The sequence below is a fragment of the Silene latifolia genome, chromosome 2 (genome assembly GCF_048544455.1).
Source record: "Silene latifolia isolate original U9 population chromosome 2, ASM4854445v1, whole genome shotgun sequence".
In the NCBI taxonomy this organism is placed as follows: Eukaryota; Viridiplantae; Streptophyta; class Magnoliopsida; order Caryophyllales; family Caryophyllaceae; genus Silene; species Silene latifolia.
The window spans coordinates 136,251,392-136,265,847 of NC_133527.1; positions in this window are offsets into that span (position 1 = coordinate 136,251,392).

A 14,456-nucleotide genomic window follows, 5' to 3' on the forward strand; every position below is an offset into this window, starting at 1 on the left:
CATAGACTCGAGAAGACATGTGACTCATGGGACAGCCCCCAGGTTGTCACTAGGAATGAAAATGGAGAAAGATACTAGAACAAATATGAGATAGAAAGCCTAAAACTCGGACTCGGACTTTGACTCGATCCTAGAACTAGACTCGTAATCATCGGCCCACGCTTGGACATTTTCTCTTCCAGCAACTGGCTTCGACATCCGGCTTTGAGCATTCACCCATTTGAGCACCTCGTCCTCATCATTGGGAACATTGGAAGGATAACAGTCAAGAAGAGTTTCTTGATAATTGGCATATCCATGAGGATTACCTAAGCTACCTTGTGGGCTAAAGTTTGAGAGGGACAACCTCCCGCTTTCGATCATATCCTGAATGACATGTTTTAATTTGTAACATTTCTCTGTATCCTGCCCTTTGCCTCTATGGTATTTGCAGTATGAGTTCTCGTCCCAGAACTTGGATTTCCTTTCTGGGTCAGGCATAGGTCCTATAGGCTTCAACATTCGTTATTCCATGAGTCTCTGAAGGGCATCGGTGTATGTAATACCAATGTTGGTAAAATTCCTAGGAGGTGTGCCCTTATTTTCGGAAGCCTTTGTAAATGACCTTGGAGGGTTGTTAGGAATAGATCGTTCACTAGTTACTTTCTCCTTAGGACAGTCAAGTTGAGGGTTTGTCTGGACACTTTTCATCTTGAAAGGTTGGGTCTCAAGCTTCTTACCCATTTCGGCAAACTGTTTCTCCATGTTGGAAAGCCGAGATTTTAGGCTACCAATAACTTCCTCTATTTTGGAGAATTTGTTGTCGAAGGCCATGGAAAGCATGAGCATTCCATTTTGGATATCTTCGTCTTCGAGGACATTGATTTCTTTATCATCATGATGATTGAGGAGATGAGAACAATCTAGAGATGATTCTTCGTCGTGTTTAATGATATTGGACCCAAGAGGGTCGATCTTCTTGGATTTCTTGGCGGAAGGTGGCACAGGAAGCTTGCCCTCTTCAATCATATCTTGGATGGTGTGTTTCAAGAGAAAACACTCTTCAATATCATGACCTCTACCTTGGTGATATAAGCAGTATTTGTTGCCCTTCCAGAGGTTCACCTGTTTCTCTAATGGTGGATCCGGAGTCGGTCCTATTGGATGTAGCTTGCCTTGGGCAGAGAGTCTCTTTAAAGCATCGGCATAAGACATGCCTAAATCGGTAAGCACCCTTTGATGCCTCCCAGGTTTCCTTTCAGCTGTTTTCGGCTTTCTAGGACGATGGTTATTGCAAGAGGTAAGCTTTGGATGACCTAGACTAGAGGTTTCCCTAATTGGCATGTTCTTTTCCACCATTGCATTTTCAAGGGTGAAGACGCGAATGCTCAAATTTTCCACTGTAGCTTGAACTCCTAGGACCATGGCATAAACATCTTGGAGAGACGCGGTGATGGTGGCTTGATCTGCTTCGTGACTTTGCTGATTGACGGAACTTGCTGGATTCCTACTCGATAGAAATGAAGCGCATTACAACTCGATTTGACATGGGATCACGCACACTAAGGCAACCAACAAAGAAATGGATAAGATGACAAATCTAGACTTGACTTGTGAATTCATGAAATGTCGTGAGCGACTTCTCGTGTTTGAATTCACGGTGCTTGACTTTAACTTAGACTTGAGTGTTGACTTTGACGGAGTGACCTTTATGTGATTGACCTTATTGACGGGATTGGCGACACGTGTTGATTCTGGGCTCGAGGTTTGCTTATAGGTGTTAAGAAGACTGTTGTAGTTTAGACTCAAATATGAGGCCCATTGAGACTCGTGTGTTGAGCCTTGGAACGTGTGACTCGAGTGTCGGAAACGCTTAGATCCTAACTGAATTGGGGTAGGGGGTCCAAAATGACGGCGTGACGCCTTAGGACTTGACTTGAATTTTTGAAAAGACCCAAAATGTAAAGGAAGACGGGTTTATGACTCGACAGAGTTCGGACTAGGACATAGTCGGTTTGAACTTTGACTCTAACTTAGCCCAATTGAATTTACACATTTACATGGTTTGAAAATATTTTTTTTTTCTTTTTTCTTTTTTTTTTTTTCGTTTTTTTTTTTTTTTTGGACTCTTTTTTCGAAATGGGTTTTAAAATGGGTTTGAGGCCCGAAGTTTGACTTGACATATGGACAGAGTTTAGGCTTATTTTGTGCTAATTTGAAAATGTTTATATTTTGAAAAGGATCTTATTTTGCAAAATTTCGTCATGGTTTTGTTTAGAAATGGTGATCATGTAAGGTTTACACATTTATACAAGCATTATAACGGGATGCTGAGTGCATTTAGAAGGGTTTTGGTTTAAAGGGTGGGTTGCCATACCGAACCATCAAACCCGAAGTCTGTGGAGAGGCTCGTACCAAACAAGAGTAAGGCCGATTCCTAGTCCATTTCCTCAAGTAGTGAAAGCCCTTGATACAAACAAGAGTAAGCATCATGGTATGGATGACGTCAATCGCTATCCATCCTTAGGCCCAAATAAGAATTAGGACCGTTTAGACGGGACGATTGGTCTAATGGGTTGGGTTGGGTTGGGCCTAGGAAGGCCGAATAAAACGGTCTAGGAAGACCGAGTTATGAAAACCGACAATTGTCTTGTACAAACTATTCCCTAACCTTGTTCGAGTTTCACCCTAGCTACACATAAGTGTATTATCCCCAGCGGAGTCGCCAAACTGTGGACAGCGGGCCGCCCACGGGGGCGCTTGGTGAAGGTCGGAAAACAAGCGTTTGCATTTTGTAAGGAGTCGCCACCAATTTTTATGGGAAATTGGAACCGTTCGAATACCTCATGTCATGTCAAGACATAAAGTAGTGACATGAACACTAAGCAATCGTTACCCTTAGCATTCTATGTCTAGAATGACTCTCGTGGATGCCAATGAACACGGGTGCTCACGGAGATCTGGAGTAAGGGGTGAGGGTACGTATTAGGAAGCTCTTTTGATCGAACACCTAATCCCGCCCGCCTCGATAGCGGCCTCTACTAATGATTAGGGAAGTTATTCGTACTTGATATATCGTCGGCTATATGCATGCAATGCAACATCCAAGTTTTAATCCTAACATGTGAGAATTAGACTAAGTCGGTTGACAATTAATTCAGCATACAATTGGGTCGAAGTAGGATTTAATGCTCATTTACATGTGAAAACATACAAACAATGAAAGGAATACAATAAAAGAAATACAATAACCATGAAATTACAATAATGAAAATTACAATAATTACATTGGAATAGGCGATTTATGTCGAAAATACCTTTAAAACGGATAATTTGAGAAAAAGAAATAAAAGAACAAATACGAAAATTACGAACAGAACAGAAGTGATATTACGGATAATAGTAGATTAATACGTAGACTAATGAAACTAGGTCAAGGCAGAAACGGAGTTCAGGGACAGAACTCATCTCGAACAAAGCGCAAAGAGATCGCCCTGAAGAGGCGCGCAGCGATTCTTTGCGTCTGTTCCAAGGGTGAGTTCTGGCTGTGAAGCCGGAACTGCAAATCGTTAATGTTAATTGGTAATTTTATGGATTGATTAAATTATGTACTCGGATGAAAGTGATTAACAGGTTAATTATATGTGAATGATGGTCATAAAAGCGATAAACATGGATGAGACGGAATTAAGATGAACTAATTACAAGGTTGAATGATTAATTAGTGGCAGACATTAATGAGTCCTCTATTGAAATTAATTAACTAGTCTAAACATGATGATATATGACGAATATATGATGAACAACGGGTTAGAATGTACCAATGACGAATTCCAGAGATTCAATATGAATGAATCGAACCTCTATAATCCGGAATTGAATCTAATGACAAAAACCCGCAAATATTGGATTATTTGGGATTTAAGTCGGATTTATGATGATTAAAACATATTAATGAATGATGAATTATATGATACAATATACATGTGAATTATCAGTGACGATTATATCAAAGAATTAACAGACGAACAAATAACAAATAAAAAAGAAGCGAATTACAGAGGACGAGGAAGAAGAAAAGAAGCGAGAATCATGGCGGCCCTCACGAAGAGGCGCAGCAGAACTCGCGCTCCTTCAAGAGGCGCAGCAGTTGCTGCGTCTTTTCTCGACGTCTGTCTACTGGAAATCCGCAAAAGCAGAGTTTTAAAGCACGGTTTTGGAAATCAGTTTTAACGGTGTTTTCGACATAAATCTTATAATGATGATTCAATAAATAAAATACAATAAATAAATAAGGATTATACACCCTCAGACTTACATGTTGACGAAACGAGAAGGACTAAGATATCGATTAGTGATGCTCGACGCGAATGCAAAGAGAGTGCCCTCGTAAGAGGAAAACGATTGATTAATTAAGTTGATTATTGGTGTAGTTGGTCAAATTGGTCGGTCATGCAACGGAGAGGCTGGTACCCGGAAGGATCCGAGCTTACGTGGTCGGAAGTCCAAGCACGTAGGCGCCAATTAGTAAGAACAAAGTCTAGAATGCAAAGGGAGAAGAGAAGGGCGGACACTCGCGTGAGAAATATGAGGAACGAAGGCTCCTATTTATACTAATCACACGACGGAATTATGGTAAGACTAGGATACGGAAGGAAAGATCCGGAAATAACCGACTTAGGTTAAACACGGAAACTTGGACAAAAAGAAAGCCCTGGGAAAAGGCGCAGCAGCATCAAGCGTCCCTTGGAAGAGGCGCGACTTGCGCGTCCTTTCCCGTGTAGGTTCCTCTGCGCGTAGAAAACGCGTTTGACAGCCTGTCGTATTTTAGGCATAACTTTCTCTACAAGACTCGGATTAAGGTGATTTCGGTGGCGTTGGAAAGCTAAGAAAGAGATCTAGAACTTTCTGTGAAATAGGCCTGACCCAACAAAGTTGTTATCACCTCGAAAAGTGGGCCTAAAGGTCGGGTTGTCATTTTAACTAAATGAAATGCACATTTTGTAATGTAAACTTTAAGTTTAGCCTAAAGAAGTGTCATAAGACTCAAAATGAGATATAATCTCAACATTTTATGATATCCTAACCTTAGGTAGACAAGCACATTGCTTTGACTCGGGATTTTGACGGTTTAAGAAATGAAGACGGTTTTTGACCCAGGCTCCAAATGTACTCTAATTACTGCCAAAACGACCGTATCGGCGCGTAGATGACAACTAAGAGGTAGACATTAATGTTTGAGCAATCACTTGACGATAATCTTACGAACTGTCACAAATCGTTCCGCGTACCAAACATGCGGCCCAATCATCACCGGGTGGTTTGCGGGAGGTGCAGAAATGAGGTGTCTACAACGAGAAATCGACGAAAGTGTAAAAACTTATTAGGTCGGAAAACTCGGTGAAAACCGTTTTAGCAATGTAAAGAGTGTTTTGTTTAGTTTAGTGATTGTGTATTTGGTCGAGATGGTCGGTTAAGTGGTTTAATGCACGATGACGGTACCAAACAATGTGTATGGTTTGTATTTCCGATCGGTAGGGCGAAAATACTTGTCGGTTTGTGACTTGAGAAGTCGAGTCTAGAATTTTAAGTGAGAAATGAGGAGGCGGACACTTGAGTACCTTCAAATGGTGGCATTTGAAGGGTATTTCTAGAGGATTGAGTGGTTGTGTGCGTTTTGAGAGACGTGGCCACATGGGCTACTCGAAGAGGCGCGAGCCATTTCGCGGGTCTTCGAGCTGTCTTGTCACTATAACGCATTTGAAATCATGATTTGTTCTATCCTAGTTTTTGGATGGCATGATTGTTATACTTGACCATCAAGTATACCGTGTATACTTAACATGGAAGCTTTGGGATGTTTGTTTTTTGTGTTTGACTCGGTTTGACTCATTGTTGGAGTCGGGATTTGAATTTTGAGTCGGCTTTTTGTTAGTATTTTAGACCCTGTAAGACTCATCTTATGATGATAAAATTACTTACTAATTTTATGTGACGGTCTAAAATATACATGCATGCAAAGATTTTAAGACGGAAAATTCCTTACATCGGGTATAAGGCGAAATGGGCACCACAAAGATCGCCTATCTTTGTAGTTCTTGAGCTATGTAAATGTGGATGATCCTCCTCTTACACCAAACCACCAAAATAGATGGTCTCCTTTGGTGTGCACCCAAGAGTAGCCCAAAACTTACTATAAATAATATTAACTAGATATTATTTGAGTATTATGTATGTATATTTGATATACTAACTAATATTATTACCTTGATAATATTATTAGTTTACTTTTATATGTGTTTTAATGTAAAAGGATGAACAAAATAAGAAGGAAAAGTTGATCTTTTGATGATGTATAAAACAAAAAACCAAAGACCAATTTTTTTCTTCAAATTTTCAACATAAGAAATGATGGAAGGACTTGGGTATATATAGGCGTGCAAATGTATACAATTCACACACAAATGCTAGTGGGTGTGGCCTACTTTTTCCACTCACAATGATTGTATTAGTAGGTGTAAAAACCAGTCCATATGGGCTCCTACGGGTCCATTTCGGTTTTCGACATTTTGCCCCACAAATGCTTATAAGTCTTATATTTAATTATCTGACATAATTAAATATTAATTTGATTGTTTAACAATTAAATAATACAAATTAACTATTAATGACCACTTAACTATTAAGCATTCATAGTCCATTTTATCAACATAAAATGTGTCATTAGAACCCTTATTAGCTAATTTACAACCTCTTGTAAATCTAAATAGCTAATTATCTCCACCTCACAACATACACACATATCGTATAAAACTAATTAATTAATAAATTCTAATTTATATTTTTTAGTTAATTATCACATAATTAAATAATAAATCCTCTTGACCCGAGTTCGTAACCCGTCATCAAATAATACATTCACACGACTTATTAAAAGTCAATGAATACAAGGAATTAATTATATCGTATCTCATACAAATAATTAATTTATCCAATTTGGGCGTCATCCTATAGGTGTGACCTAAAGGGATCAGCTGATCACCGCCGTCACACGACAGTAATGTCAAACTCTAGTCAGCCAATCATTTGATTAACGATGATAAGCTGACAAATAAATAATATAAATCCCTGATATTCCTTTTACGAGATTTAATATGTAAACGCACTTATTGTGGAGGACACTACTCCAACAATCTCCCACTTGTCCGACACAAGTTTGCGCTATCAATTCTCTTATCCATTAATATCTCTCACTCAATGCAAAATGTCTTTCAGGTCGTTCTTGCACGTGATCATATCATAAAGTGGTTTCCTCGATCCAGAGAATGACTGTCTTACCGAATAATTTACTATACATCTCATCCAAGCGTGGCCACGCATTTCCAGTCACCTCTCCTCGAGTGGCCTTGAGATAAAATATGACATAAATGGACAATACCGTTGACCTATTTTCTTCGTTCGATACAGATCACAATGACCTAGTAAATGCTCATCGGCCTCCTTTTACGGCGCGACCTAGAACAAAAACCTAAGCCACCGAAAAAACGCACCAACTCAGACAAATAGTCACCAGTCTAAAGAATTGACTCGAAGGAATAAATAGAAATCCTCGCCACGACCTAGCAACTAAGGACTCTATAAATAGTCACTGTCTGACAAATCGTCTCACAATCTGCCTATGTAATCGACCAGCCATCTCAATGGCCATATGACAGTCGAACTTGTCATCTATCGCCTTACAATCTAGTCACTCCGAGACATCACCTCATTAAGTAACTAGGGACAAAAATACAATGTTAATCCAGTTCACTTTAATAGGGTTCGACGTTGTCACTACAACCTATTTGGACAAAACAAAGTATTTAAATTCAGATATAAAAACCGAATACATCGATAAATGTAATTATCATATATGAAATAATAAATACAATATCTTAATTATTATATATCGTATAATTTACAACAATTATGGCATTCGTCTCAATCCCATAGAAACTACATGACTATCATGTTTAGCTGGAGACAATGACTTGGTTAAAGGATCAACGATGTTGTCAGCTCTCCCAACCTTACAGATTGTAATTTCTTTCCTTTCAATCAAATCTCTAATTACATGAAATTTACTAAGTATGTGTCTAGACTTGTTACTAGACTTGGGCTCTTTTGCTTGAAAAAATGCCCCACTGTTATCACAATACAAAGTGATAGGATCCTCGGCGATCGAAACTACTTTCAGTCCCTCTAATAATTGCCTAATCCAAACAGCTTCTTTTGCAGCTTCAGAGGCTGCAATGTACTCAGCTTCCGTTGTAGAATCAGCAGTCACAGATTCCTTAAAACTTCTCCAGCAAACCACCCCTCTATTCAACAAAAAGACAAAACCAGCCTGGGATTTCAAATCATCCCTATCGGTTTGGAAACTAGCATCCTTATATCCTCTTATACGTAATTCAGATTCTTCTCCAAACACTAAGAATGAATCTTTAGTCCTTCTCAATTACTTCAGAATATTCTTGACGGCTATCCAGTGACTCTCACCTGGAGTTTTCTGATAACGACTCGTCATACTCAAAGCATACGAGATGTCAGGACGAGAACACATCATACCATACATGATCGATCCAACAACGGAAGCATAGGGAATCGATTTCATGCGTTCAATATCCTTAGGCTCAGTAAGACACTGTGACTTACTCAAAGTAATCCTACTGCCTATAGTTAGAAAACCTCTCTTGGAGTTTTTCATATTGAATCGGTCAAGAATCTTATCGATATAGGCTTCTTGACTCAAAGATAATATCCTTTTGTATCTATCCCTATAGATTCGGATACCCAAGATGCGCTGAGCTTCTCCCAAATATTTCATTTGGAAGTGATTTCCTAACCACTTCTTGACAAAAGCAAGCATATCTACATCATTCCCAATGAGTAATATGTCGTCCACATAAAGAAGTAAGAAAACAACTTTACTCCCACTAAACTTCATGTATAAACATGGTTCCTCAACACTTCGAGAAAAACCATTCTCTTTAATAACATGACTAAAACGATGATTTCAACTCCTTGACGCTTGCTTAAGATCATAAATGGATCTCTTAAGTTTGCATACTTTGTTAGGATTTTTAGGATCCACAAAACCTTCAGGTTGTGTCATAAACACTTCCTCTTCCAGAAACCCGTTCAGGAAAGCGGTTTTGACATCCATTTGCCATATCTCATAATCATGAAATGAAGCAATCGCTAACATTATCCGAACAGATCTAAGCATAGAAACGGGTGCAAAAGTTTCATCATAGTGTAAACAATGAACCTGGGTAAAACCTTTTGCCACCAATCTAGCTTTGTAGACATCTTTATGTCCATCCATGCCGATTTTAATCTTAAATATCCACTTACACTGAAGAGGTCGAATATCTTTAGGTAAGTCAACCAGGTCCCATACCTGATTATCGTACATGGAATCCATTTCGGATTGCATGGCCTCGAGCCATAACTTAGAGTCAGAACTAGTAATAGTTGCATTGTAGGTCTTAGGTTCATCACTTTCCAAAAGTAAAACCTCATAGTCACCATCTTCCTCGATAACACCAAGGTATCTATCAGGCTGGCGACTAACCCTCTCTGACCTCCTAGGTTCAGAAGGAACAATAACCAATTCAGACGTAGAAGGAACATCTTCCTGTACTATCACATTAGTTTGTGGCTCTTGAACTTCATCAAGTTCAAATTTTCTCCCACTATGTCTTCTAGAAATAAACTCTTTTTCTAGAAAGACAGCTTCACAAGCGACAAACAATTTGTTCTCGCTACTATTGTAGAAGTAATATCCACAAGTTTCCTTAGGGTAGCCTACAAAAATACATTTTTCAGAACGAGGTGCAAGCTCATCGTCAGACTTGCTCTTGACATAAGCATCACAACCCCATACTTTCATGTATCGCAAATTCGGGACTTTCCCTTTCCATATCTCATATGGCGTTTTGTCAGTTCCTTTAGTGAGACTTTGATTAAGTGAGCGTATAGCAGATGAAATGACAAAACCCCAAAATGACTTAGGTAACTCAGTTTGACTCATCATTGATCGGACCATATCTAATAAAGTTCGATTCCTCCTGTCAGCCACACCATTTAACTGTGGTGTGCCAGGAGGAGTTAACTGGGATACAATACCACAGTCTTTAAGGTGATCTCTAAAGTCATTTCTTAAATACTCCCCACCACGATCTGATCGTAATTTTTTAATCTTCTTATTTAATTGATTTTCTACTTAATTCTAAAACTCTTTGAACTTATCAAAAGCTTCACTTTTATACCTCATTAAGTAGATATACCCATATCTACTCATGTCATCGGTAAAAGTAATGAAATAGTCATAATTACCTCTAGCAGTGATTGTCATTGGACCACATACATCGGTGTGTATTAAACCCAATAACTCACTAGCTCGAGATCCTTTTCCTAGAAAAGGTGCACGAGTCATCTTGCCAAGAAGAAAAGATTCGCATGTACCAAATGATTCGAAATCAAAAGGTTTAATTATACCAGTCGACACTGGTCTTTTAATGCGTTTCTCGTTAATGTGTCCTAATCGACAATGCCATAAATAAGATTGATCGGGATCACCTGTTTTGAGTCTTTTATTATCTAAATGATAAACATAGTTGCAAGTGTCTAGAATATAAATACCATTGATTGAAATAGCTTCGCTATATACAATCCCATTAAGGGAAAAAGTGCAACGTTTGTCTTTGATAACAAAAGGAAAACCTTCTGTGTCTAACACAGATACTGATATTATATTCCTAGACAACGTCGGTACAAAATAACAGTTATTAAGATACAACTGCAACCCCAAAGCTAAATTAATTACATAGGTTCCTACTGAGACGACAGCTACTTTAGACCCGTTTCCTATTCGGAGATCAACATCACCCTTGTTTAGCTTTCTTATGCTTTGTAGGCCCTGTAAATGATTGCACAAGTGAGAACCACAGCCAGTATCTAATACCCAAATTGTATTTGAAGCATAATTTATGTCTATCATAAAATATTCGGTTGAGAAATTACATATTGGCTTCACAATGCCAGCTTTAATGTCATCCAAGTATTTTGTGCAATTATGCCTCCAATGTCCCTTGTTATTACAATAATTACAAGTATCTTTAAGAGGATTACCGTTATTAAGTTTAGGCTTGGTGGAGCAACTCGCAATTGCTTTACCTTTGCCCTCCACCTATACGGGTTTTTTACCTGGTTCCTCTTAAACTGCTTCTTCCCCATCACATTTATCGCAAGTACATCCCTCCTCGTACTCCCACTCAATCCCATGTCCTTCTCTGCTTGCACAAGCAGAGAATGGAGCTTATGTAAACTTTTTCTCATGTTCGTCATATTATAATTTATCCTGAATTAGGTAAATCCTTTTACATGAGAGAGAGAGAGAGTGGAGCACTCGGTCCACCATAAGCTCGTCGGGAATCTTACATCCTAACCCCTCTAGAGTTTCCACGTACTCAATCATTTTAAGTACATGCGAACTCATAGGTTGACCATCTTTGAAGTTAGCCTCAAACAAACGAACTGCGGTGTCATACTGAATTATCTTCGGGGCTTGAGAAAACATATTTTGTGAAACACGTGTCACTCACCCCATTTGCCCCTTGATATTATACAACTTCACCATAGCCGACATTTTTGTGAACTTACAACCAGGATACAGAGGTGCTTCAGACTCACACAACTTCTCATACATGTTGTTAAGGTCATCCCAATTAATAGTGTCATCACCTACATCTTGAAAAGCATTCGACTCATCATCATTCTCTTCATTATCTATAGACCCAACATTCAACTTGTCTGCTTCCAACTCTTCCAACTCAAAAAACTCGGCAAACTCAGGATCATCAGTTAGCCTTTCGTATACCTCAACATCATCGTCTTCAAAGCTATTCTCGTCCTCTAATGGTTCCCCATGAAAAATCCAACGTGTATAGGATCGACTAAATCTCTACTTTTCTAGGTGTATTTTAACGTCCGGAAAAGTCATATACCTAATATTACCACATCTTTCACAAGGACATGGAATACTAGAAGAACCTTTCAAATTGTTCGCAACGACTTCATAAAATTCAGCTAAACCATCCTTATAGTTGGGGTCACTCATATTTGCAGCAATCATCCAAGTTCGAGTCATTTTTCTACATTCGTAATATATAGGCAACTAATTCGGAACATCCAATAATAGGCAAACAAATAAACGAAATTCAGGAAATCAATTAAGCTAAATTATCAACAAATTAGATAATAACCCAACAAAATCCCAAATTCAAAAATAATCGACATTCATAGGCCCGGAATTGAACAATCCTATATATATATATATATATATATATATATATATATATATATATATATATATATATATATATATATATATATATATATATATATATATATATAGCTTGAAAATCTTAATAAGAAATAGTTAATAAGAAACATATATACCTAATTGATAAACACGATGAGGGAGAGAAGACGGTGACAACAGTGACGGAGATGAAGACAGAGAGTGACGATCAAGGAGGAATTGAGGATGATATTTGTGTAGCAGTATTAGCTTGTGTTTGTGTTTTGTAGCGTATAGCAGAATAAAGCGATCTGTACGTGGTGTTTGTTCTTTAGATCTTCATAACAACAATAACAACGGTTATTACGTCTACAACCGTTGTTAAAACCTAATAACAACGGGTACTAATATAACCGTTGTAATTACGTTTCACTAATTTTGCGCCAAATTATTAACAACGGTTATAATGTATTACAGAGTAAACTGTTGTTATTAGTTTTTATATTAACAACAGTTGTGAAAGTTTAACCCGTTGTTAAAACCAATAACAACGGTTAACAACACATAACCGTTGTAATTAAGTTTAGTAAAATTTCGCGCAATCCATTCTACAACGTCTTTTGGTGATTTTCGTGAATAAGCGTTGTTAAAGGGCCGTTGTGGTTCCCTGGATTTGTAATAGTGTTTAGTGCATTTTTATTCAATTTTATGCCATTTTAAGTCATAAAAAATGAATAAATATTATAAAAATCAAATTTTTGTCCCATATCATTTTAAGACCAGATTATTTACATGCAAGACCATATTATGTGATAAAACTAATTTTAACTACATAATATCAAAATTTATTAATTTATCTCATAAATTATTAAAATCGTCTTAAGACTGCTACATGCATGTATGTAACAATGCTCTGATACCACTTGTTAGTATTTTAGACCATGTAAGACTCATCTTATGATGATAAAATTACTTACTAATTTTATGTGACGGTCTAAAATCTACATGCATCCAAAAATTTTAAGACGGAAAATTCCTTACATCGGGTGTAAGGCGAAATGGGCACCACAAAGATCGCCTATCTTTCTAGTTCTTGAGCTATGTAAATGTGGATGATCCTCCTCTTACACCAAACCACCAAAATAGATGGTCTCCTTTGGTGTGCACCCAAGAGTAGCCCAAAACTTACTACAAATAATATTAACTAGATATTATTTGAGTATTATGTATGTATATTTGATATACTAACTAATATTATTACCTTGATAATATTATTAGTTTACTTTTATATGTGTTTTAATGTAAAAGGATGAACAAAATAAGAAGGAAAAGTTGATCGTTTGATGATGTATAAAACAAACAACCAAAGACCAGTTTTTTCCTTCAAATTTTCAACCTAAGAAATGATGGAAGGACTTGGGTATATATAGGCATGCAAATGTATACAATCCACATACAAATGCTAGTGGGTGTGGCCTACTTTTTCCACTCACAATGATTGTATTAGTAGGTGTAAAAATCAGACCATATAGGCTCCTACAGGTCCATTCCGGTTTCGACATTTGCCCCACAAATGCTTATAAGTCTTATATTTAATTATCTAATATAATTAAATATTAATTTGATTATTTAATAATTAAATAATACAAATTAACTATTAATGACCACTTAACTATTAAGTATTAATTAGTCCATTTTATCAACATAAAATGTGTCATTGGACCCTTATTAGCTAATTTAAAACCTCTTGTAAATCTAAATAGCTAATTATCTCCACCTCACAACATACACACATATCGTATAAAACTAATTAATTAATAAATTCTAATTTATATTTATTAATTAATTATCACATAATTAAATAATAAACCCTCTTGGACCGAGTTGTAACCCGTCATCAAATAATACATTCACACGACTTATTAAAAGTCAATTAACACAAGGAATTAATTATATCGTATCTCATACAAATAATTAATCTATCCAATTTGGGCGTCATCCTATAGGTGTGACATAAAGGGATCAGTTGATCACCGCCGTCACATGACAGTAATGTCAAACTCTAGTCAGCCAATCATTACTGATTAACGATGACCAGCTAACAAATAAATAATATAAATCCCTGATATTC